The 23,459-nt window shown below is 41.4% G+C and overlaps 1 long non-coding RNA gene and 1 pseudogene across 5 annotated transcripts in view; both read left to right on the top strand.

The window, feature by feature from the left end:
• Nucleotides 1-5,124, top strand: part of LOC309641825 — a 207,726-nt gene extending 202,602 nt beyond the window's left edge. For all 4 annotated transcript variants that reach the window (XR_014252772.1, XR_014252773.1, XR_014252774.1 and 1 more), the window contains one exon: nucleotides 1,825-5,124. This is a non-coding gene — a long non-coding RNA (uncharacterized lncRNA). The remainder of the gene's footprint in view (nucleotides 1-1,824) is intronic.
• A 5,753-nt stretch (nucleotides 5,125-10,877) lies between these two features.
• Nucleotides 10,878-14,834, top strand: LOC309641805 (sorting nexin-6 pseudogene; annotated as a pseudogene). Its single transcript has one exon. The product of its transcript is annotated as a sorting nexin-6 pseudogene (transcript).
• Nucleotides 14,835-23,459: the final 8,625 nt, after the last annotated feature.

Genomic DNA, 23,459 nt, shown 5'->3' with positions numbered 1-23,459 from the left:
TTTAGTCTGAAGACTGGACTGAGAGACACTGAGAATAGAAAAGTAAGTTTTTGCCTGACAAATTCAGTTCAAAGCCATATGTATATGACTTTGTCTTTCCACTTTAATTTGGTAATTGAGTTCTATCTGCATGTGGCTTTTTGCCATCATATTTCTCAGGCACAAACACCGACATATACAATACACACACCTGTCCTTAGCACCTATGCCATGCTAGATAGACATTAGCACCTGTATACATACACTGCACTTCAGCAGTAATCCAACGTGTACACTCACTAATCATACATTCGCCTAAATAGCAAGCCTCCCAAGACACAGAGTACGCCACCTTCCCCTCCACTAATACATATCCATTCGGACACATGTTCTAATGAGTGTGCCTGTGGAGGCACACAAACACACCTGTAGACCTCAGCTTTCCCTGAACGCTCCTTCCTTCTTCCCTAGCAAGGCGTGGGATGTGGAAACATGCTCCATTTCGTCAGGAGCAGAAGGTCTTTGAAAACTATCATGTACATATATTGGACCAATTTTCAAAATTGGGCAAGCCCTGGGTGAAAGTATCTTCTCTTAATTGCCAGTCCCCTTGCCCCATTCTCCTGGACAAAGCAGGACCCGGAGATTAATTTGAGGCTGGAAACCATTTAAAGTGGCACATCAGCCTACAGGTAAAAATGAGGGATATCTATTGGAGAAGGACACGGAAAGGGAGGAAGAGATTAGGGAAACGATGGCCATTCTGTTCAAGGCGCAGCAGTCCTGTTTTAGATGTTCTCTGTCGTTCTCCCTTCCCTTTACACATTGCTCCAAATCTTAAATTGTTAGACACCAATGTGTTCACGCTACCATCTCCAAGCAGAACCCTGACCAGTAATAGGATGCAATGCGTCTCATGTGAAGAGAACTAATACTCAAAGACCATCCTCAATAGGCCAGGCCTTTTATATATTTGATTTCATTAAAACCTTAAAACAATCCAAACAATAGGTAGTACTTACCTCCATTTTGTGAACAAGAAAACCAAGGTTCAAAGATATTAAGTAATAGTGATATTGGGATTTGAACTCAGGCCTGACCAACTTATGATCTTTCTTATTATCTTTCTTCTCATGTGCTAGGACTGACCTGAAGTCAGGGAAGTTTGAGTTTTTAGAGTTTTTTGGATTTTTTTCCAGCAGTGTAGGGGTGTTATTCTCAGCCAAGGGCAAGAGTTATGGATATAGCCTTTGTTTGTGATGCAAAGAAACTGACCTGTGATAAAAGGGGTCTCCATATATTGGCAGCTGGTAAAATACTTTCACAGAGATTCTAATGATAACATATATCTTTGTGTGTGGTAGTTTACTAAATATTTCCCATCTATTGAATCCCTTTGATATTCACACTAAGCCCTCTGAAGGATGCAGTCCATACTCATTTTATATTTAAGAAAACTGAGGGGGAGCAAAAAAAATGTGTCAATATTTACTGAGGAAATGATTTCTCTCTCTCATACACACACACACACAACAAACACACACACCACCTACTAGGGGCCTCTATGCATTTTCTCACATGCCATCTCTGTGAAATAGTATTATTTTGCCCATCTTACACATGAGGAAATATTTGAGTTCTACAATGAAACATTGCATTTAGCACTATTTTCCAACAAGGTCAACTAACTGGCATCTAAGTCATCCTGATGCGTGGGTATCACAAAGCCCGCCCTAAAGACTACCAAAGAGGGGGGTTGTTTCAGTCAGGAAATATTTCCTCTGTCTAACTCAATCCTTGCTTCTGTAGTTTCATTCTATTTCCTTGTGGTTTTTATTTCCCTAGAAAGAATGAAGAACTGCTGCCAGTAGCCCTGCGAATAATAACTCTTCAGAGATTTGAAGCCCATTATGCTGTTGAAGATGGTTCTCTCCCAGTCCCCATCTTTTCATGTTAGAGTGGACTTAACTCTGAGTGTTCCTCAGTAGAGGCTCAGAGCCGTATGTAAGTAAGATCACTCTTTTCACTCTCTGGACCCTGAAGATGTATTTCATGGGTCAAGAGGCCTTACAAGAAGCTACTGGCTTGCCCACAATGGGGGGCTGTGGATCTGAATAGACCAGGAGGACAGAAGGCTGGTGACCTGGTTTTCATCACGCCTCCCTGTCTTTCACCCTCTGGCCTTCTTCCCCAGACTTGAGGCCCTCTCCTTGCTTCTCTCCACAGATCTAGGTCCACTTCTTTTCCACCACCCTTTCCTGCTGCTTCTCGCAAAACACACATGGAGATGCACACATGGTGTCTTGTATATATCCCTTCATTTTTTAAAAACTTTTATTTGTATTTATTTTTTTGCAGCATTTATTCCCAGTCCGTAAGTTTTTGTTTCTTCAGTTTCTTCTGGAATATCTTTTTCTTCTGTGAAACCTCCTCTTCTGGTTTAGGAACAATCTGTGCTTTTTCAGTAGGGATCATCTCATTGTGGCAGGGAGAGCTCATGTATGGGTTGATCCGACCATGAGCTCTGTAAGTCCTGCGCCGCATCCTGGGGGCTTTGTTCACCTGGATGTGCTCAATGACCAGACAATCTACATCTAGGCCCTTAAGGTCAGCACTACTCTCTGCATTTCTGAGCATGTGCAGTAAAAATTCAGCACTCATTTTGGGCCACCAACCCTGCATCCAGCCCCACTCTTTGGCCTGGGCCCACCTACCAACTCCACCACTGTAACGACGGAATGGCATACATTGCTCTGTAAAGTGACATCCTTCAGATAACTTGGTGGCTTTTTGGATAAGCATACCCTTAATAGCCTGGGAAGTTTCAGGAGTGTTCTTAAAGTGAACACGAAGGTTTGAACCTCTTGATTTGCATGATTTTGTGGGGTTCTCTGCATCTAGTGAACAGCAAACCATTTTTAGAGGTCACTTCAGGCCGCTTACCAGAAAAGCTATCCCTTCATGTTAATCCTTTACTTCCTGACTTAATTTTTCTCTATTTTGTTTCTTCACGTCTTTCCAGCATTTACTTCTGCAGCTCAATAAAGTGCCTCCTGGTCTGTCCTTGTCTCTCTTTGCCTTGGTCCCTGTGTCATGAGTGCTGTCGCATCTCCTCCATGGGACTGGACTCCACCTTTAGGAAGGGGATCTCCTCCTGCCCCTGGATTTTCCCTCGGCCCCCTGAACGCAAGGTGGTCATCTCAGGAGTCACTGACCTACACATCATCTGATGATCCTCCAAGTCAGTGAATTATTTCTTAAATTCCTATTTAAGGTCTTGCTCTAATTCTGGATATGAAGCCAGCATTTGTCAAGAATAACTTTTTCTTGCTTCTGACATTAACTCAGGGTGACAGGGGAAGTGTGAGGGAGAAGAAAAATATGATTCTGGGGATGAACACAATTTCTTGGGCCAATTAACTGAGACAGTTCACATGTTTATTATGCTTAAACTATTGGGTGATTAATTTAGGGAGCTTTATAGGCAGTTTAATACTCTACTAGAATAAGGCATAGCTAGTTTATATAAAAGAAGAGAGAAACAACCCTGAGATATATCTATAGCTGATGATGACTATGACAAATGAAAGATGGGGACATTAAAGAAATTTCCATAAATTATATAGTTCAGAATGTGGGTACAAATAGTCAACCCTTAAACGCTGGCATATCAATTATCTTCAGGAAATTTAAAAACCTAACTTGGGACCTCCCTGGGGCTCAGTGGTTAAGAATCCGCCTGCCAATGCAGGGGACAAGGGTTCGAGCCCTGGTCTAGGAAGATCCCACATGCCGCGGAGCAACTAAGCCCATGTGCCACAACTACTGAGCCTGTGCTCTAGAGCCCGTGAGCCACAACTACTGAAACCTCGCGCCTAGGGCCTGTGCTCTGCAACAAGAGAAGCCACCACAGTGAGAAGCCCGTGCACCGCAATGAAGAGTAGCCCCCGCTCTCCGCAACTAGAGAAAGGCTGCATGCAGTAACAAAGACCCAATGCAGCCAAAAATAGATTAAAAAAAAACCACCTAACTTGACTGTTTCTTGCCTGTCAACATGCATCGTGGCTGCCCTACCCCAGTCATTCCCAAATCGGCATTGCAAACTCTTTCAAATGAGTGCTTATATAAATTGTAATTGCTAAGGTATAACTCCTTAGGCAAAACCAAATAAAAAAATTTTTCATTGTCTACTTCATTTTTATTAGCACAATTGATCAAGAGTTTCCTGAGATTAAACCAAGAGTATTTATTGAGTACCTGGGATAGGTATGGCAGGAGTGGCAAGGTGAGGTCAGTTCAAGGCCACAAAAGAACTAAATCATGTTACTTGAAGATGTGGCTCTCAGGATCAGCCCCAAACCTTCCCTGTCTACAGCCTGAAAGGCCCATTCTGTTCCACACCTTTTCTTCTGACACGTAGCTGGTTCAGTCTTTCTGACCTTGCCTTGCCTATTTTCTGCTTTTCCACCTCAGCCTTTTTGCGACTGCTGCACGTAACTACTCACACAGAAAAAAAGCTCTCTTCCTCCTCCCTTCTTTATTCCCCTCATTTGGTCGCTAGATACATGCGTATAACGCTAAAAGTGCCTTCTGGTGTTGTCAACTGTGTCATGTGATTGGTGATTTTAGTGGAAGGGAAACAGTGCTTTGATTCAGGTAGCCCAACATAGATACACCATCAGATTGCTTTCTCTGTATGCCTTTGTCCCTATTATTTTGTCTCTCTGTAACCTTTCATGTATTCAACAAATATTCGGTACTTACTGTGTACCAAGAATTATATTTGTGGTTTAATACTGACACGATATTGCTGTTTCTCTCTAATTACCAGATATTTTAAAAGCCTGGGCTTCCCTGGTGGCGCAGTGGTTGAGAATCTGCCTGCTAATGCAGGGGACACGGGTTCGAGCCCTCATCTGGGAAGATCCCAAATGCCGCAGAGCAACTAGGCCCGTGAGCCACAACTACTGAGCCTGCGCGTCTGGAGCCTGTGCTCTGCAACAAGAGAGGCCACGATAGTGAGAGGCCCGCGCACCGCAATGAAGAGTGGCCCCCGCTTGCCGCAACTAGAGGAAGCCCTCGCACAGAAACGAAGACCCAACACAGCCAAAAAATAATAATAATAATAAATAAATAATAATTAAAGGTGCTAATAATTAAAAAAAAAAAGCCTAAAGAGGGAAGTTATACTAAGAAAATAGCTATCAGAGGAAGTTGATTTTTCCCCCTTATTCCTAGAGGTTTTATTATTTGTGGGGAAGGCAGTGGCGAGAGGGTCAATATCACTGATCAGAGATTTCTTTCTCACCTTAGCTCCTGTCCTGGACCGTGAGGGTGGGGCTGGATGGCCTGCATTCACAGTCCCCCCGTACCTTCTCACACTTATTTCTTGCCTCAGTCCTCCCACCCCCACCAACCAGGAGGAGTCTGTCACCGTAATTAAGCAAGTCTGTGATCAATGAAAAGAAGCAGCCGCACGGCACCAGGGGGTCAGCTCGGGGCACTGTGACCACCTAGAGGGGTGGGAGAGGGAGGGGGAGAGGGAGACGCAAGAGGGAGGGGATATGGGGATATATGTATATGTATAGCTGATTCACTTTGTTACACAGCAGAAACTAACACACCATTGTAAAGCAATTATACTCCAATAAAGATGTTAAAATAAAAAAGAAATAATGAGGCCAGTAATGCAGTGGGTGCTATTGATGGGGGATTAGTGAAACTCATGTGGTTTCCTACAACTTTCCCACTTTCTGAGGAAGCAGGGGTGGGGGGTGGGGGTGGAGAAACTGTTGACTCAGCACTCTTAGCATTAATCCCTGTGCTCTCCCCAACACTCCCAAATTAAACTCCATGCTGACGTTGGATGGGACACGGACCCACGGTGTATGTGAGAGCTTTGCTGGCAGGGTCACATCACAGTCATCTCTGTATACCCAGTGCTTGTACAGCGTCAGTGCCCAATAAATGTTCCATGAGCGCTGGGAGAGGGTGGGCTGGTAGCACAAACTGAGCATAGGACCTAAGGGTCCTGCCTTCTTGCTCAAGACTTTCTCAAATAGACTGTGGCTCCATTAGCATTTGGGTAAATATCATTGACTGAAGGGGCTCTTGGTACTAAGAACTATAGGCTCTTTTCATACTCCTCCCATATTGAATCCTGCTTTTATTGTAATTACCTATATATGACGGCATAAGTTCTTAGAGGATACTGACCATTGTACATAGCTTTATGTTGCACAGAGTGTATGTGGCGTATTTCCAAGCCCCAGTAAAGCTCTCATGCTTATCTCGCAGCAGCAAGGATTGAGGCTAGAGGTATGGAAGAACTGCCATGCCAGAAAGTCAAAGGAGAGATCCCCAGAATATCCCTTTCTATTAATTTCACTGAGTCCAGTGAAACAACAAAAGCTACACTGAGGACTAATCAATCTAGAAGTTCATGAAATGCTTTATGTGATCTTCTATGGCAAGGGAGCTAGCTCTGTATTAAGATATTGTTCATCCACTTTCCCAAAGTGAATTCCATGGAATCTAAAGGGCCTTCTATGGGGAAGGAGGAGAATGACCTCTCAAAATGCCTTTCAGCCCAAGGCTCTTAGATGTGCAACCTTAGCATCTCTTGAGCTTGTAGTGTTTTGCTTTTGTTTTTTTTTTCCCCTTGGCCCAAGGATTAGAGCTGAGTGAGCCAATCAGGCAAAGATAGAAGTTCATGTAATTCATTCCTCTATTTTCACAATACTGCCTCTAAGTTGTACAACCTCCTCTAAAGCAAAGAAAGAGTTTAAACTTCTTTCCAGGTAGAAAGTTCTTCTGCAGAAGGATACAATATGAGGTGATATTTAAAGGCACAAGTTTTGAGTCACATAGGTCTGGGTTACAACCCATTCTCCTGCTTAGTAGGGCAAGTTACTTAATCTCGTCTCTGAAATGGTGGTAACAATTCCTACCACGAAGGTTTGTGAGGATTAGAAGAAAAGAAGGATATAAAGTACCTCCTAGCATTGTGCCAGGCTGACAGTGAATGCTCAGAAATGGTTGTTAAGAACAGAACTGGAACTTTCCTGGTGGTCCAGTGGGTAAGACTCCACGCTGCCAATGCAGGGGGCCCACGTTCAATCCCTGGTTGGGGAACTAGATCCCGCATGCATGCCACAGCTAAGAGTCCACATGCCGCAACTAAGAGTCCACATGCTGCGACTGAGTCCGCATGCCACAACAAAGATCCCGTGTGCCACAACTAAGACCCAGCATAACCAAAATAAATAAATAAATAAATAAACAAATAAATAGACAAATAAATAAATAGAAGAACAGAACTAAATCTAGCTTCAATCCCTCCTTTTCCAAAACGTGCTGTGTAATTTCGCCTAGATTTATGTGAGCTTTGTGATTGTTCTCATGTGTCTTTGTGTTTTGTTTCTCCACTTAAACTGTAAGGTCCTCTGGGCCGGGCCAGGTATTCTTTGATATTATTCCTTGATATTATTGAATATTTGATACCTGGCCAAAACCATAGAAGATTTTGGGGCAGTCATCAAATAATTATGATTGGCCCTTCTGCCATTTCAAGTTCATAAAATGTATTATTTGATCTGTGTCAGAGGAGCTTGCTCTGTATTAAGATACAGTTCATCCACTTTCCTTGAGTGCATCCAGTGGATTCCAAAAAGCCTTATGTGTGGTTTGAAGAAAAAAGGAGATCAGGAGCATAGGTGCACACTGAAGGTGGTAGGGAAGAAGAGAAAACCTGCAGTATAGGGTAGAACTGGTTGAGAAAATTGGGCCTGTTAGACTTGGCTGAACCCACACACTGAAGAGAACCTTCTCTTCCAGGACTGTAGTCATCAACCTTGCAAGTCTGAAAACATAACCCCCTGGCCTGAAACCACAGCTGAAGGGTGATGCTGGTGTTAAGGGTCATCTCCATGATCTCCTTCCCTTCCCAAAACTAGAGTTCCCTTTCCTCTTATTTCTTCTTCCAATGAGAATATAATTTTGGTGAGAGTTGATCTTTTCCCACTTATTGTCTGTTCATTTTGCCATTATCTCTGTTTGTGAACATTTTGGAATCATTTGCAGCAAATGTTTTGTCTTGACCCAGCTTGTTCCTGTTACCCTGCATCCTTGGGCTTGGCCATCTCCTTACTGTATCATTTGGTGAGAGCAGAATGAAACACTGCTGATAGCCACTCCTCCTAGAGAAACCCTTCTTGCTGGATCAGACCCCTCAGAGAACACCTTCCCAACTGCATTAGAAACCTCCTCTTTTGGCTATCAGTGTCATAGTTTGCTACCAGTAATGTGGACAATTGAGATGACAGAGACCCCTTCCTAAAAAGGTAAAAGGTCTTGGAAGCCTTTGGTTCAAAGGACGTGGAGCTTAATCTCTGAGAATTTATGGGGGGTAGATGTCTCTTCCAACCGTCATCCTCCTTACTCCACATCAGCATTCGCACATTTGAGACTTGTACTAAAGAATATTTAACAACCCTGTTTCCCTTCACCTGGCAGCTTATTGGCTGGTTCCATGATATGTTCCAAGGGGACAGGTTGATTTGGACAGTAGAAAGCCTTTGTTATTCAGGATATGGGAGTGGCGGAAATGGAGCCAGAAAGTGTTTCATGAGATGGTGAGAGAAGAAAGGGAGAAATACCCAAAGTACAGCTGACCTGCTTAAAAGCAGCACATATTTAAAAGACCCCAAAGACTGAGGCTTTTGTAACATGAGTGATGAGTATTAAAGCCAAAAGGTTCCTGCTTTCAAATAGGGATATTCCTAAATCTATCAAGCAAAGCAGAATCCACAACATCCGTTGTGCTATTTTATTTTGCCTGTATTAATGTGTTGCTTTGTAATTGTTCTCAGGTTGCTTTTACTGTGTGTGTTTTGCCTTTATAGGTAAACTCCTCCTGGACAGGACCTGACTCTTCAGAAGAGTCCCCCCCACCAGAGGTGCCCATGTCAAGGCTGCGCTAGAGCAGAAGTTCAAGAGCAGTGATTAACCAACCACAGTTGAAAGCACAGAAGATACAACAATCAACATCCTGCATCTGAGAACTTTGTTCCAGACTAATATGTAATCCAACCATTTCCTTTTCATAAGACAAGTATTGTCTGAAGGGTTGTGTGTGTGATTTTGAGGGGAAAGGGCAGATGGAACAACAGAACTCAGGTCCCACTTTGCCTTATATCTGAGCCTGGGAAAGGGGAAAAGAAGTGAACTCTTCCCTGCGATGGCTGAGCAAGCATAGAGAAAGAGCCTTAAGATTCATAGTGGAAAGAGGCTTATCTGAGCCTTCCTTAGAGCAACTCAACTATCCTAGTTTTAGCTTATTCCCATTCCTTGCCATTCCCACCTGTAATTCTGTCTTGGCAAGAACCCCACGCTGAATATTCTCAAAGTACTTTATAGACTTTAATTAGTTCCGTGGGAAGTAAGGCAAAACTCAAGCCTTCACTCTGCCAGCAGAGATGATGGTGGTGGACATGGAGGGAAGACAAGGAGAGGATGGACAACCAAAGAAACCATACAGCTTACTGAAGGCCATGTGGTACAGGAGGGACTGGGGTTAAAAATCCCTGAATTCCACGTCTTGGTACAAATTCCTTAGCCTTCCAGATTCCTAAACAGGTAGTGGGCTCATCCTATAAAACTACTTTGCTGGGGTGTTGTTGATGAATGCTTATAAACCCTATCCTAGATGATAGGTTTGGAAAATTGTTAAGGAAAGCATGTCATTAAGTCCATACTCACCCCCTCCTCGACAAATAGCCCTGGAGGGAAGTGGGTGTTAGCCAGAACTGGAGGGCCTCCACTTCAGTGGGATGACTGAGATTCAACAATAGGAGAATTTTTCCAACAGTGAGGGAAATCAAGAGCCTGTGTTGCAGGTGACGCTGGGGGGTGAGGAAGGCCTAAAATAGGTGACACATGGTCAGACGGTCCAGAAAAGATCATCAAGAAGTGATTGAATCCCACTCAGTCACTCATTGTGGATGGTTGCTTTCCTAAAATTCAGGACAGAATTTTGGTAGTAGTTTCCTTTCTTCCCTTTCTAAGAGCAGAAAACCTCTCGAACCTGGGATTCTTCTGTGCTTCTCTAAAAGTATTTTGAGCTCTGAAGGCAGAGATCTAGGTCTGAATCCATCTTTGTCACTTCCATCTGTTTGAACTTGAATTAGTTACTTAACTTCTCTAAGCCTTGATTTACTTATCTGTAGAATGGGCCCAATAATAGTTCTTAACGCAAAGGTTTGTTATGAGGGTTAAATGCAACAATTCAGGTAAAGCCTTAGCACAAAGCCTAGCATGTAGTGAGCACTTGGTTCATTTTAGCTGCCATCATGACCTCACTCTTTTCTCTGTATGGGTTACCCACTTTGGAGTTTACCCATGGTCCTTTCTTTGATCAATTTCTGATGGTCTCCCTGGTCTCTTGGCTATCTTCTCCCATCCTTAATCAATGAGAAGTCAGGGAACACTAATACCAAATTCTTTTTCATGTCATTTAGGACAAAGCAGAATTAGGAAGGTTAACCAGCTGCTGTAAAAAAGATTACATAGATTAACACAGCTCCACACACTAGATATGTTCTCATAAAGGCTGTTAAGTGGCTATCTTTATGTTGAGTAATTTTTAGATGACTTTATGATTCTGAAGTAATATTCTCATAGAAACAAGAATCACTGTTAAGGGAAGAGAAGCTAATATCTGAATGTGAGACACCTTCCATGTCCAAGTCTAGTTGAATCCTCCCAGTCACCCAATAAAGAGGTCCTTATTATTCCCATTTTATGGGTTAAACAACTGAAACTCAGAGAGGTTAAATAATTCATTCAAAGCCACTCTTCCAGGGATGACAGAGCCTAAATATGCATATAATTCTGGCTCCCAAACCAATCCATTTTCTACTACATCACACTCAAAGGAGTATTCTGATTTTGTCAATGGTCAAATCTACGTGCGTTTAAGTTTCCCACACAAATTCCAGAAGAACTTGATCAATCAGTTCACATGATCTTGAGTATTAATTTAGTTTTAAAGTATTTCCCCTTATGATTTAAAATAGATATATATCCTCTTTAAGAAATTATCCACATTTCCTTCCATTAGTCTAGTCTGTCAAAAGATGACTGTTGCCAGGTAATAATGAGAACATATTATATGATTCTATTTCTGTAAACTCTAGAAAATGCAAGCTATTCTACAGTGACAGAAGTTAGGTCAGTGGTTGCCTGGGCAGGGTAGATGGCAAAGGGGCAACATTGTAAAGCAACTATACCCCAATTAAAAAAAAAAAAAAGAAACTTCTGAGGGGGACAAATATGTTTATTATCTTGATGCTGATTTTACAAATGTAAACTTATGTCAAAATTTATGAAAATTTAGAAAAGCTGACTGTATATTAACAATCTATACGCAGAAGTAATGCTGCATTAAAAGTAAAAACAGAGCACCAATTTCCCTACATCTCACTGTATATAAAACATATTGCCCCTCCTCACCTTGGAACAGCCATGACGGAAGGCCTGGACAACGGTCCCAACTTATTCTCAGAGGGGGACTGCAGACGTCAAGCAATAAATGTAGATTTTCAAAGTGATGCTGTTCTACAGGTGGATGGACATTTCTGATGCTCTTAGTGAGAGAGATAAAGTAAAATTCACTGTTCACATAAAGAGTTCATTGCCAAATTTTGAACAAAATGAGTTTTCTGTTGTTCGACATTAGGAATTTATCTGGCTTCATGATTCCTTCACTGAAAATGAAGACAATGCAGGTTATATTATCCCTCCAGCACCACCAAAACCTGATTTTGATGCTTCAAGGGAAAAAATACAGAAACTTGGAGAAGGAGAAGGGTCTATGACAAAGGAAGAATCCGCAAAGATGAAACAAGAGCTGGAAGCTGAGTATTTGGTAATATTCAAGAAGACCATTGCAATGCATGAAGTGTTCCTGTGTCGTGTGGCAGCACGTCCTATTTTGAGGAAAGATTTAAATTTCCATGTCTTCTTGGAATATATTCAAGATTTGAGTGTGTGAGGAAAAAAATAAAAAAGAGAAACTTGAAGGTCGCTTTAAAAAATATGGTTAAATCAGCAGATGGAGTAATTGTTTCTGAGGTAAAGGATGTAGATGATTTCTTTGAGCATGAACGAACATTCCTTTTAGAACATAAGCGAGTTAAGGACGCATCTCCTAAATCTGATAGGATGACAAGATTCCACAAAAATGCTGCAGACGATTACAATAGAATTGGTACTTCATTATATGCTTTAGGAACTCAGGATTCTACAGATATATGCAAGTTTTTCTTAAAGTTACAGAACTGTTTGATAAAACAAGAAAAATATTCAATAGAAGCACGAATGTCAGCTGATGAGGACTTCAAACTTTCTGATCTTTAAAATATTACTTAAGACAATCTCAAGCTGCTAAGGATCTCTTCTATCGAAGATCTAGGTCACTAGTGGATTATGAAAATGCTGATAAAGCACTGGATAAAGCAAGAGCGAAAAATAAAGATGTTCTGCAGGCTGAAATGTCCCAACAATTATGTTGTCAGAAATCTGAAAAAATATCTGAATCTGCAAAACAAGAACTTATAGATTTTAAGACAAGAAGAGCTGCTGCATTCAGAAAAAATTTAGTGGAACTGGCAGAGTTAGAAGTGAAGCATGCAAAGGGTAACGTGCAGTTGCTGCAGAACTGCCTGGCAGGGTTAAATGGAGACACATAAGCCACACTCCACCTTCCAGTTATAAAGGGCTGCCTTCCTTCAGATTTGACTTTTTTTCTTAATGATGTTAGGCACTTACTGCTCACCGGAAAAAAAAAGAAAACGATGATGAAGTGCATCTACTCTCTCTTTTTCTGAGAAACAATGGAGTGTTGTCGCCCACAGGTGCTGCGGATCTGTGCTCCTGTGCCTGCGCCCCAGACAGTTGCCGATCATTGTGCCCTCCTCCTCTTTAGAAGCCCAAAGTTCTGTCTTTTTTAAAGTAGCCTCTATAACTGTGTTTATTTTATAAATAGTATTCCTTATGGCGGCCAATCTTATTTATCTTTAAGTAATTTCTGACGTTTAACCCTTTCAAAATATGTTGTTCAAACAAGATAAGGATTGCGGTTACATTTTTTTGAATTTCGTTTTAAAAAACACTGTACACCACCTTAGTTCACTCTTGTATCCTGGTAAAGCATCTTAATCAGACTTTTTTTTTTTTTTTTTGATTTATTTTCTGACTGCGTTGGGTCTTCATTGCTGCAAGCAGGCTTTCTCTAGTTGCGGCGAGCTTGGGCTACTCCTTGTTGCGGTGCGCGGGCTTCTCATTGTGGTGGCTTCTCTTTGTTGTGAAGCAGGGACTCTAGGCCCTCGGGCTTCAGTAGTTGCAGCACGCGGGCTCAGTAGTTGTGGCTCACGGGATCTAGAGCGCAGACTCAGTAGTTGTGGCCTGTGAGCTTAGTTGATACGCGGCATGTGGGATCTTCCCAGACCAGGGCTCGAACCCGTGTCCCCTGCATTGGCAGGCGGATTCTTAACCACTGCGCCACCAGGGAAGTCCCCAGACATTTTAAATTAATGAATGTTTCTTAGAAGTTTTGAGACAGACTTTATATAATCTTTGTAAGTATGATTTCTGTAGAAAAGCAAATGCATTAGTACGCTTTCCTTAAACTTGTAGACTAAACCAACTATTGTCAAATAAACAGTGATAACAGTGAAAAAAACAAGCATATTGCCTTCTACACACCAGAGCAGAGCTGCTCCATGTGGCTGTCAGTTGCCCAGGGGCAAAGGCTGTGTCTTTCTTGTTCTCAATCCCTAGCATCTAGTATAGTGCCTGGGATATAAGTTCTCAATAAATAGTGAACAGAACTAGGTATTTCTTCAGGAATTTACACTTCGGGAATTCCCATAGAATTCAAATGTTTAAGCAGCTTGCTAAACATTTATCAGCTTGCCCAAAGTGGAAGAGCCCTGTCAAGAAGCTTAAGTTAAAAAAAAAAAAGAAAAAAGAAAAAAGAAAAAAAAAGAAGCTTGTGTAGAAGTCAGTTCTCAGTGGTTCCAATTTTATATTTAACCATAAAAACGTGAAGGAATGACACGGATTTGCTAACTGAAGTTGCTCTGATATCGACCAACTTTGTGAGTAGCATGTCGACCAACTTTGTGAGTAGTGCTTGGAAGAAAGAACTTCTAAGAGAACCGAAGACTGATAACAAGAACATCTATGAGAACAGCAAACGCTTAAGCAGCAGATGGTAGCCATGGGCTTAGTATCGTGATCTCATTAAAATATACAGATGGGAGAGTACATGTAATAGTGTATTCTCACATCTCACATCTCCTATTCACCCTCAACAGATGAGCTTCCCTCCTACTCCCCCACCCCCAATTAAAACCATCTAATGCGAACACCCACAACTTCCCTCCCTTTGGCCTCTAAACTTTATTATAACCACATAGCCTTTCCAAATCTCTTATATTAATTACAGGAATATATGATATGGCCTTACTACTTTTAGATCAACTTCACTTCTGTTCTCATCCCATCTCCTTCCTCCTTCACCTGTCCTTGACCCATGTTCTCATTTTCCTCACCCCAAATAAAACTTTCCTTGAATGTCTTTCCCCTAAAACCTCAATCCCCTTTCACTCTTCAACCCATCATCTTTCCAAAGCTTCCTTCTCTGGCTTTTTCTTTCTCAGTTTATGCAGTCACAGTCTACTCAGTCTCTCAAGCTAAAAAGTTTGCAATTATCCTTAAGTCCCTCTCTTCCATATCAAGTTGATCATCCAGGCCTGTGACCAGTTGAAATGCATTTCAGAAATATCTTTTTTTTTTTTAATTAATTGATTAATTTATTTAGTTTTGGCTGTGTTGGGTCTTCATTTCTGCGCGAGGGCTTTCTCTAGTTGCGGCAAGCAGGGGCCACTCTTCATCGCCGTGCGCGGGCCTCTCACTATCATGGCCTCTCTTGTTGCGGAGCGCAGGCTCCAGACGCTCAGGCTCATTAGTTGTGGCTCACGGGCCTAGTTGCTCTGCGGCATGTGGAATCTTCCCAGACCAGGGCCCGAACCCATGTCCCCCGCATCGGCAGGCAGATTCTCAACCACTGCACCACCAAGGAAGCCCCAGAAATATCTGTTGAATACATTCCTCTGTCTCCTCTCTACCCTGTTTTGGCTCAGACTCTGATCATCATTACCCTTAACTACGGCAACAACCACCATATCTTTTTTCCACCAGACATCTTACATTCCCCAGCCCAACTTCTACCCCACCACCACTGCCACCACCAGAATTATCTTTCTGAAATATGAATCCAATTGGGTCACTCCTCTGCTAAAACTTTGACTCTGCTTTGCCTAAGGGACAGAGGCCAAGCACTTGGGTGTGGTACTAATTGTCCATCAATCAAACTCCCCATTACTTACCCCAGGCTGCTGCCACATTGACCTTCCTATTGTCCCATGCTGTGAAGCCACACTTCTTCATATGTTGGTCCTTCTGCCTGAAATGACTTTCTCCTTCTGGAAAATTTCTACTTGTCCTTCAATGCAGCTTAAATAACATGACTTCTGAGAGGGCTGCATTCCCCTCTGAAGAGCTGGATGTTCCCTCCTCTGTGTGCCCATAGCATTTTGTTTATATTTCCATTTTAACATTTATAATGTTGTTTTAAGGTTTTTTGAGAAATCTCTTTTCCTCTACCACCTCTTTATAAACTAAAATCATTCAGGACAGGAATCAAATTTTATTTGTCTTGTATCTGCTGTGCCCAGAGCAATAATTGACATCTAGTAGAGGCCAATAAACATTTGTTGAGTGAATGACTGAGCCAGCAGCATTTTTCTATTGGGCAGTCCCAGGCAGCTGGTGTAAAGTTAACAACACTACTTCTTAAAATGTGCAAGAGGAAGTGCATTGAGTGGATATGCTATAACTGCAGGGTAGTACACCCCAAAGACAAATGCAAATGATATTTGCTCTTTTTCTGTTATTTGGACTAATTGATGTTTTAGATTAACTACTATTTTGGATGAACTCTACCTCTACCTCCTTCCTGTAATGTTGATCTACTTGAGTGTATAAATCCTTTTCTTAGATTATCCACACCACTGTACCTCTTGCCCAGGATAAATAATTGGAAGTTATTTATAAATCCTGCCTCTTTCTGGGATAGCAGATTTGGGTGCTTTTTCCTGGCCTATTGTGAGTCACACATGGCAGAACTGGAAACAGGCTTACTTATGTTTTTCCTGGCTGAAAGATTTATTTTAAATGTTTTCTGTTTTCACCTTCTAATTCCAAAATCCCTTTTTTTTTCCTTTCTGTTTTGTTCACTCCTATGTCTCAAGCACTTGGAACAGTGACTGGCACATAGTAGGTGTTTGATAAATATTTGTTGAATGAGTGAATGCATGTTTATTATTCTCAGATATGTTATACATATAACAAAGAGCTTTAATAGATATTTCTTCAAAGAAGATTTACATATGGCCAAAAATCATATGGAAAGATGCTAAGCATCATAATCATTAGGGAAATGTAAATAAAAACCACAATGAACTATCACCTGACACCTATTAGGAAGGCCACTATCAAAACAATAACAAAAGGACTTCCCTGGTGGTCCAGTGGGTAAGACTCTGTGCTCCCAAGGCAGGGGGCCCGGGTTCGATCTCTGGTCAGGGAACTAGATCCCACATGCCGCAACGAAGATCCCGTGTGTCAAAACTGAGACCCGGCACAGCCTAAGTAAACAAATAAAATTTAAAAATAAAAACAATAACAACAACAACTACAACAGAAAATAACAAGTGTTGGTGAGGATGTGGAGAAATTGGAACTCTTGTGCCTGGTTGGTGGGAATGTACAGCCACTATGGAAAATAATATGGAGGTTCCTCAAAAAAATTAAAACTAGAACTATCATGATCTAGCAATCCCACTTCTGGGTATTTTTATCCAAAAGAGGTGAAAACAAGATCTCATAGAGATATTTGCACACCCATGTTCATTGCAGCATTATTCATAACAGTCAAGATATAGAAACAATCTAGATGTTCATCAACAGATGAATGGATAAAGAAAATGTAGAATACACATACAATGGAATATTATTCAATCTTAAAAAAAAGAGAGACCCTGCTTTGGGAAAGCAAGTGTTCTCCTTACTTGCTGCAAGTAATAAATCCTTCCTTCTCTGGAAAAAAAAAAAAAAGGAAATCTTGTCTTATGCTACAAAATGGATGAACTTCAAGGATATCATGTTAAGTAAAATAATTCAGTAACAAAGAAACAAATACTGCGTGATTCCACTTTTATGAGATATCTAAAATAGTCTAACTCTTAGAAACAGAAAGTAGAATGGTAGTTTCCAGGGACTGGGAGAGGGAGAAAAGAAGAATTGTTCAGTAGGTATAGAGTTTCAGTTCTGCAAGATGAAAAAGTTTTAGAGATGTGTTGTGTGCATAGAGTTAACACTACTGTACTGCACACTTAAGGTTAAGATGGTAAATTTTATGCTTTGTTTTTGACCACACACACACACAATGAATAGAATTTCTATCTGATGGGGTGTGAATATCTTCAACTTTAGAAGATAAAGCTAAATTGTTTCCAAAATGGCTGTGCGAATTATACTCTCACTAGCAGTATATCAGAATTTTGCTCCATATCTTCACCAACATTTGGTATTGTCACGCTTTTAAAATTTTGCCAACCTATGGATAATTTTAATTTGCATTTTATTGATTACTACAGAGTTTGAACATCTTTTCCACTTAAGTGAATGACTTATTCATGTCCTTTGCCCATTTTTTATTGTTCTGTTTGTCTTTTTCTTAATGATTTTTATCAGTTCTTTATATATATTTTGTGCACAAATCCTTTACAAGTCATTTAATAGAAAATATCTCCCAGTTTATGGCTTGGCTTGTCACTTTTTACATGGAGGCCTCTAAAGCAAACACGTTTTTATCGTAGTCAAATTTATCCATCTCTTCCATTATGATTTACTCCATATCTTGTTTTAAGAAATCTTTCTTTACTCTGAGGACATAAAGACATTCTATATTTTCTCTTAAAAAAGTAAGGTTGTGGTGGAATTGATTTTTGAAGAGGTGTGAAAACTTGGAATGGGAAACCATCAAAAGAAGTATTTTTTCTTTACATAGAAGGCAGATGCCAAAGGTGGTCTATCGACACAGAATTAGAGATGAAGCTGCTGCAGAGAGGGCTGGTCTAACTGCAGGAAGGGTTTCCTGTCTACGACGATTTGCAGTTTCATTGGCTTATTGAAGCAACAGAGTCTGTGTCACTTTGTTTGGTAGCAGAGGGCGGTTGCTTGGGGGTTGTCGAACACTAGAGAGATGAAAATTCAACCGGAGAGGAGAGGGGAAGTGTCAAGGGACAGACAAACTGATTCTCCAGCTCTCGATGAGCCTAAATATATCACTTGCAGGCTGCAAGGCACAAACTGAAAACAAGTATGTACCTCTCCATTCAGCTCTCTCTGTCACTTCTGCCATACTTACCCCTTATCCTTCACCTGGAACTTTCTGTCTAGTGAAAATAAAACAATCTCAAGAGAATATGGTCAAAACCACAGTAGAGGGACTTCCCTGGTGGCGCAGTGGTTAAGAATCTGCCTGCCAATGCAGGGGACACGGGTTCGATCCCTGGTCCGGGAAGATCCCACATGCCATGGAGCAACTAAGCCCATGTGCCACAACTTCTGAGCCTGCGTGCCTAGAGCCCGTGCTCAGCAACAAGAGAAGCCACCGCAATGAGAAGCCCACGCACTGCAGTGAAGAGCAGCCCCCGCTCGCCGCAACTAGAGAAAGCCCGCGCGCAGCAACAAACACCCAACGCAGCCAAAAATAAATAAATAAATAAATAAATAAATAAAACCACAGTGGAGAGGATAAAAGGTAAAGCTTTGAGAGTTAGAAATACTCTTCTTAGGACCAACAGAAATGTGGAATCATCTTCCCCGGAACCTTTGAAAGTTAGACTAAAATAGCTTTGAGTGGAGGAAGGAGGAAAACTCTGGAACTATTCGGATCCCACGGAGGACTGTTATCTGGCGGGGGCGGGGGTCTCGTGATTGGATCATCTGAAAAGTCCTTCTCCTTCTACTTAACCCAGGGTGGCTGCCCCAGCAAGAAAAACATTTCAGGAGTCAGTGGACAAGGTGTGGGGAAGAAGAGGAGACAGAAAGACTGTCCTCTAGAGCAGCGCAGAAGGAGTGGAGTGAGAAGAAATGCTCTAGAGGGGTAGACTGACAGAGAGGAGATGAACGACACTCCTGGCTCCTCCAAAGAGACATCACCATCAATCTTTAGGTTTTCATCCTAGGCAAGTGAAGGGGAGTGAGAGAGGAAGGACAATGCAGTGTAAATTATTACACAGCCCTTGGCTTTCAGAGTACTGCCAGTAAAAGAGATTTATGAAGTGAAACTTCGAGCATAGGGTTCTAGAAAATGCTCACACCACCTTCAGGCACATATATCAACTATGTTTGTGCACTCGTGCATGGACCCCCTCCATGTGCATACACAGAAATTCATGCCCATAGAATAAGCATGTATGCGACAGTGTGCAACATAATTTCACTACACTTTGCAGATACAACCCTATCCATTCTTGGGTTTCCACACAGGATCCAGGCTAGATCCAACCACTGATGTGGGTTTTGTTCTGGTTAACATGGTTGAGAGGGGCACCTGTAAAGGTGATGAGGAGTTGCAGAAATCTGCACTAAGGATTTTGAATTGAATACAGTAAATGATTGTTCTTGAGGAAGGGCATGAGGAAAGCAGTGTTTTACGCAGGTTATTTTGTTAACTATACATAAGAGGGAGTTAGGGCTTCCCTGGTGGCGCAGTGGTTAAGAATCCGCCTGCCAATGCAGGGGACACGGGTTCGATCCCTGGTCCGGGAAGATCCCACATGCCATGGAGCAACTAAGCCCATGCACCGCAACTACTGAGCCTACACTGTTGAGCCCGTGAGCCACAACTACTGAGCCCATGTGCCGCAACTACCGAAGCCCACAAGCCTAGAGCCCGTGCCCCGCAACGAGAAGCCACCACAATGAGAAGCCTGCGCACCGCAACGAAGAGTAGCCCCCCCTCGCCACAACCAGAGAAGAAGCCCGCGTGCAGCAACAAAGACCCAATGCAGCCAAAAATAAAATAAATAAAATAAAATAAATAAATTTATAAAAAAAAAAGAGGGAGTTAAATTTTGATTCACTAGAAACGGAGACTGAGAAGGAGACAACGCCACTGAACAGATGCAAAAGACGAGTCTCGGAAATTTCAGATGAAAAATTAGGACTGTAACTACGAAGACCAGACAGACTGAACCTGGGGTAACGTGTACCCGTCTCCTGTCTCCTTCTTTCTATTTCCAAACTCCTGGGAGTCAGGGTGCAGCCAGGAGCTGGGGGAGAAGGATTTTTGATCTCATGCCCTTGCGTGCTCTAACGAGAAAGGCTGCCGCCCTGTCTGGGTTTCTCAGGAGCTCACTCAGAGGCCTGCAAACAAGGGCTTCTGAGCCAAACCTATGGCGACGTCCTGGCTGATGTGAAGCAGCCTCTTGGACAAACTGAGAAAGGCAAAAAGGAAGGGAGACTTAAGGTGCTGAGAGGACAACTCAGCCATTCCCCCCTGCAACCCCACGCTGGCTGCACACCACCCTACCTTGATCATGACCACTCTTTCCTAAAAAGCCTTGCTTTCTTCACTTGATTTCAATGTTAAAGGTTGGGAAGGGATTTCCAAGCATTCGTGCTTCAGTGGTAACATCTTAGGATGTGCATGCAGAAGTCTTTCATATGTTTAAAAGCAATGGCAGAGTCATCATAGAGCCTTTTCATATGATCATTTTAGTTGTATTTGTATTTCTTTGCCATTTAGCCATTTATTGGTTGAACCATATGCAATTGCTGACATATTTGACCATTTCGGCCTACAAAAACAATCTCATAGGTTTCAACTGAATATTAAGAACCTACTGTGTGTTTAATAGGACTAGGAGGCGATTTGGTGTAATGGTTAAAAATCAGAGCCAAACTGCTTTTCTTCTCCCAGATCAGCTCCACCATCTAATCTTGATACATTACTTAACTTTTCTGTGTTTCCATTTTCTCATCCTTAGAATGGAGATAATAATATTAGTTACTTCAAAGGCTTGTTGTGAGAACTTAAATGAGCTGTCACATATAAAGCACTTAGAACAGTGCCTAACTCAAACCAGGCTCTCTATAAATATCAACTATTATTACACAGCAGTCCCTATTATCTCATTTAGTTTTATTATTAAATAGTTCAGGCATACAAAAAATATATATAAGAAAATTAACACTTATGTGCCAACCTTTCAGCTTAGAAATAAATTATTAACACAAATACAAGGAAACCCCATGGGGACATTTCCCCTATCATATTAGTCTTCCTCTTTCTCAGAGGTATCCTCCGTCCTGAATTTGATGCTTATCGTTACCATGGAAGTTTTTTCTTTTTAATTAATTAATTAATTAGTTTAAGCAGATTTTGTTATTTTTTATTTATTTATTTATTTATTTATTTATTTATTTATTTATTTATACCACACTGTGCGGCCTGCAGGATCTCAGTTCCCTGACCAGGGATTGAATCCAGGCCACAGCAGTGAAAGCCCGGAATCCTAACTACTAGGCCACCAGGGAATTCCCACCATGGAAGTTTTTTAATACTTTTACTACATATGTATGTAACATAAGCTATATACCATATTGTTTTGTATGTTTCTTAATTTTCGTACCATATTTATCCTTCAACTAGCTTTTGTTGTTCAATATTGTTTTTGATGTTTATCCGTGTGGCCACATGAGACTAATTTATTCATTTTAACTGCTGTAGAGTATTCCAGTGTAAAGAATTGCCACAGTCTATTAGCCATTCTCCTTTGGGATACCTTGAGGATGCGTCCAAAGCTTTGCTATTACAAACTTGTTATTTAATTTAGTCAACCAACTTTTATTGAGGACATGGAAAGTGTGGCTAAGTGTCATAAGTGTGGGGAGGAGTGGTATGTGATTACTTCAGAGAAGTAGCTGAGGATTTTATTCTGTGATGGGAAACGACTGGAGAATGTTGAGCAAGGGAGTGATTTATTTTTTAAAAGATCATTATGGCTACTATCATAATATCCAAGAGGTAAATGTAGAAGCGAGAAGACTGGGTAAGAGTTTATTGCTATAGTCTAAATGAGAGGTGGTGATGACTTAGATAGTGATAGTAGCAGAGAAAATGGTGAGAAGTGGTCAGATTCAGAATATTTTTTGGAGTTAGACCTAACAAGATTTTCCAATGGATTTGGTAAGGATTATAAGAGAGAGAAATCAAGAATAACTCCAAGTTTTTTGCCTGAGGAAATGGATGAGTGATAGTGCTATTTTCTTAAATGGGGGAATGTTGCAGGAGAAGGTTTGCTGGGGGGAAATGAATACTTGGTTTTGAAGATGTTAATTTTGAGATGCTTATTAGACACCCAAGTGGAAATTTTGAATTGGAAGTTGGATATATGAGTGTGGTGTTTAGGGGACAGGTATAAGCTAGAGATGTAATTTAAAAGTCATTAGAATAATACTGTTTCTTACTTTAAATTCCCACATATTTTCCGCTAAAGGTGTTGCACTTTTGCGTTTCACGTTTACATCTTTAATCCGGTTGGAATTAATTTTTTTGTTTGGTGAGAGAAAAGGATTTAATTTCCCCCCTAAAGGTGCCCATTGTCCCCAGCAGCATTTAGTACATAGTCCAGCCTTTTCTCTACTGGTTTGAAATATCAGATACCAGATTTAAATAGCACAGGTCTGTTTCTGAGTTCTCTATTCTTTTAAATTGGCCAATCTGACCATCCCTATGCAAATACCACACTATCTTAATCATTATCTGATTTACTCAGGGCTTAATGCAAGAACAGAAATAACTGTAGGTATTCTAAGCAGAAAGGAATTTACTACAACGATTTAAAGAAATTCGATGCTTACAAAATTGTTGGAAGGGCTGAAAGAACAGGAGTCAGAAGGTACCACTAAACTTGTTAGTTGAAGAACATACCGCCGTGGTTGTGATCAAGAGGCCAGGAAGCTGCTGCTCCCACCATCATAGCTGCCAGCACCACCCATATATGCCCCAAAGCTTCAGAACAGAGCTGTAGTTGCTATTTATAACTTTCTTAATCAACTACCCATTCCATGTTCTTTTGCCTTCAATCAGCACCTAGCTGGTTCGGGTTCCTAGTGGAGAGGTCCAAACCTTTATTCCTGAAAAAGCTAGCTTGTAGTGATTCTGCCTGCATTGGAGGTGCTCTAATCCTCCATTAGCTCTACCCTGGTCTTGGCGGTGCTGTGAGGCACCCCAGAGGATCCCCTGGGTTTTAAGCACACTCTTCCCTGCTCTCATTGCA

Source organism: Balaenoptera physalus, assembly GCF_965194825.1.
Source record: "Balaenoptera physalus genome assembly, chromosome: 13".
Lineage (NCBI taxonomy): Eukaryota > Metazoa > Chordata > Mammalia > Artiodactyla > Balaenopteridae > Balaenoptera > Balaenoptera physalus.
The sequence above is the reverse complement of the archived record's forward strand: the minus strand, read 5'-3'. Positions and strand labels throughout refer to the sequence as shown.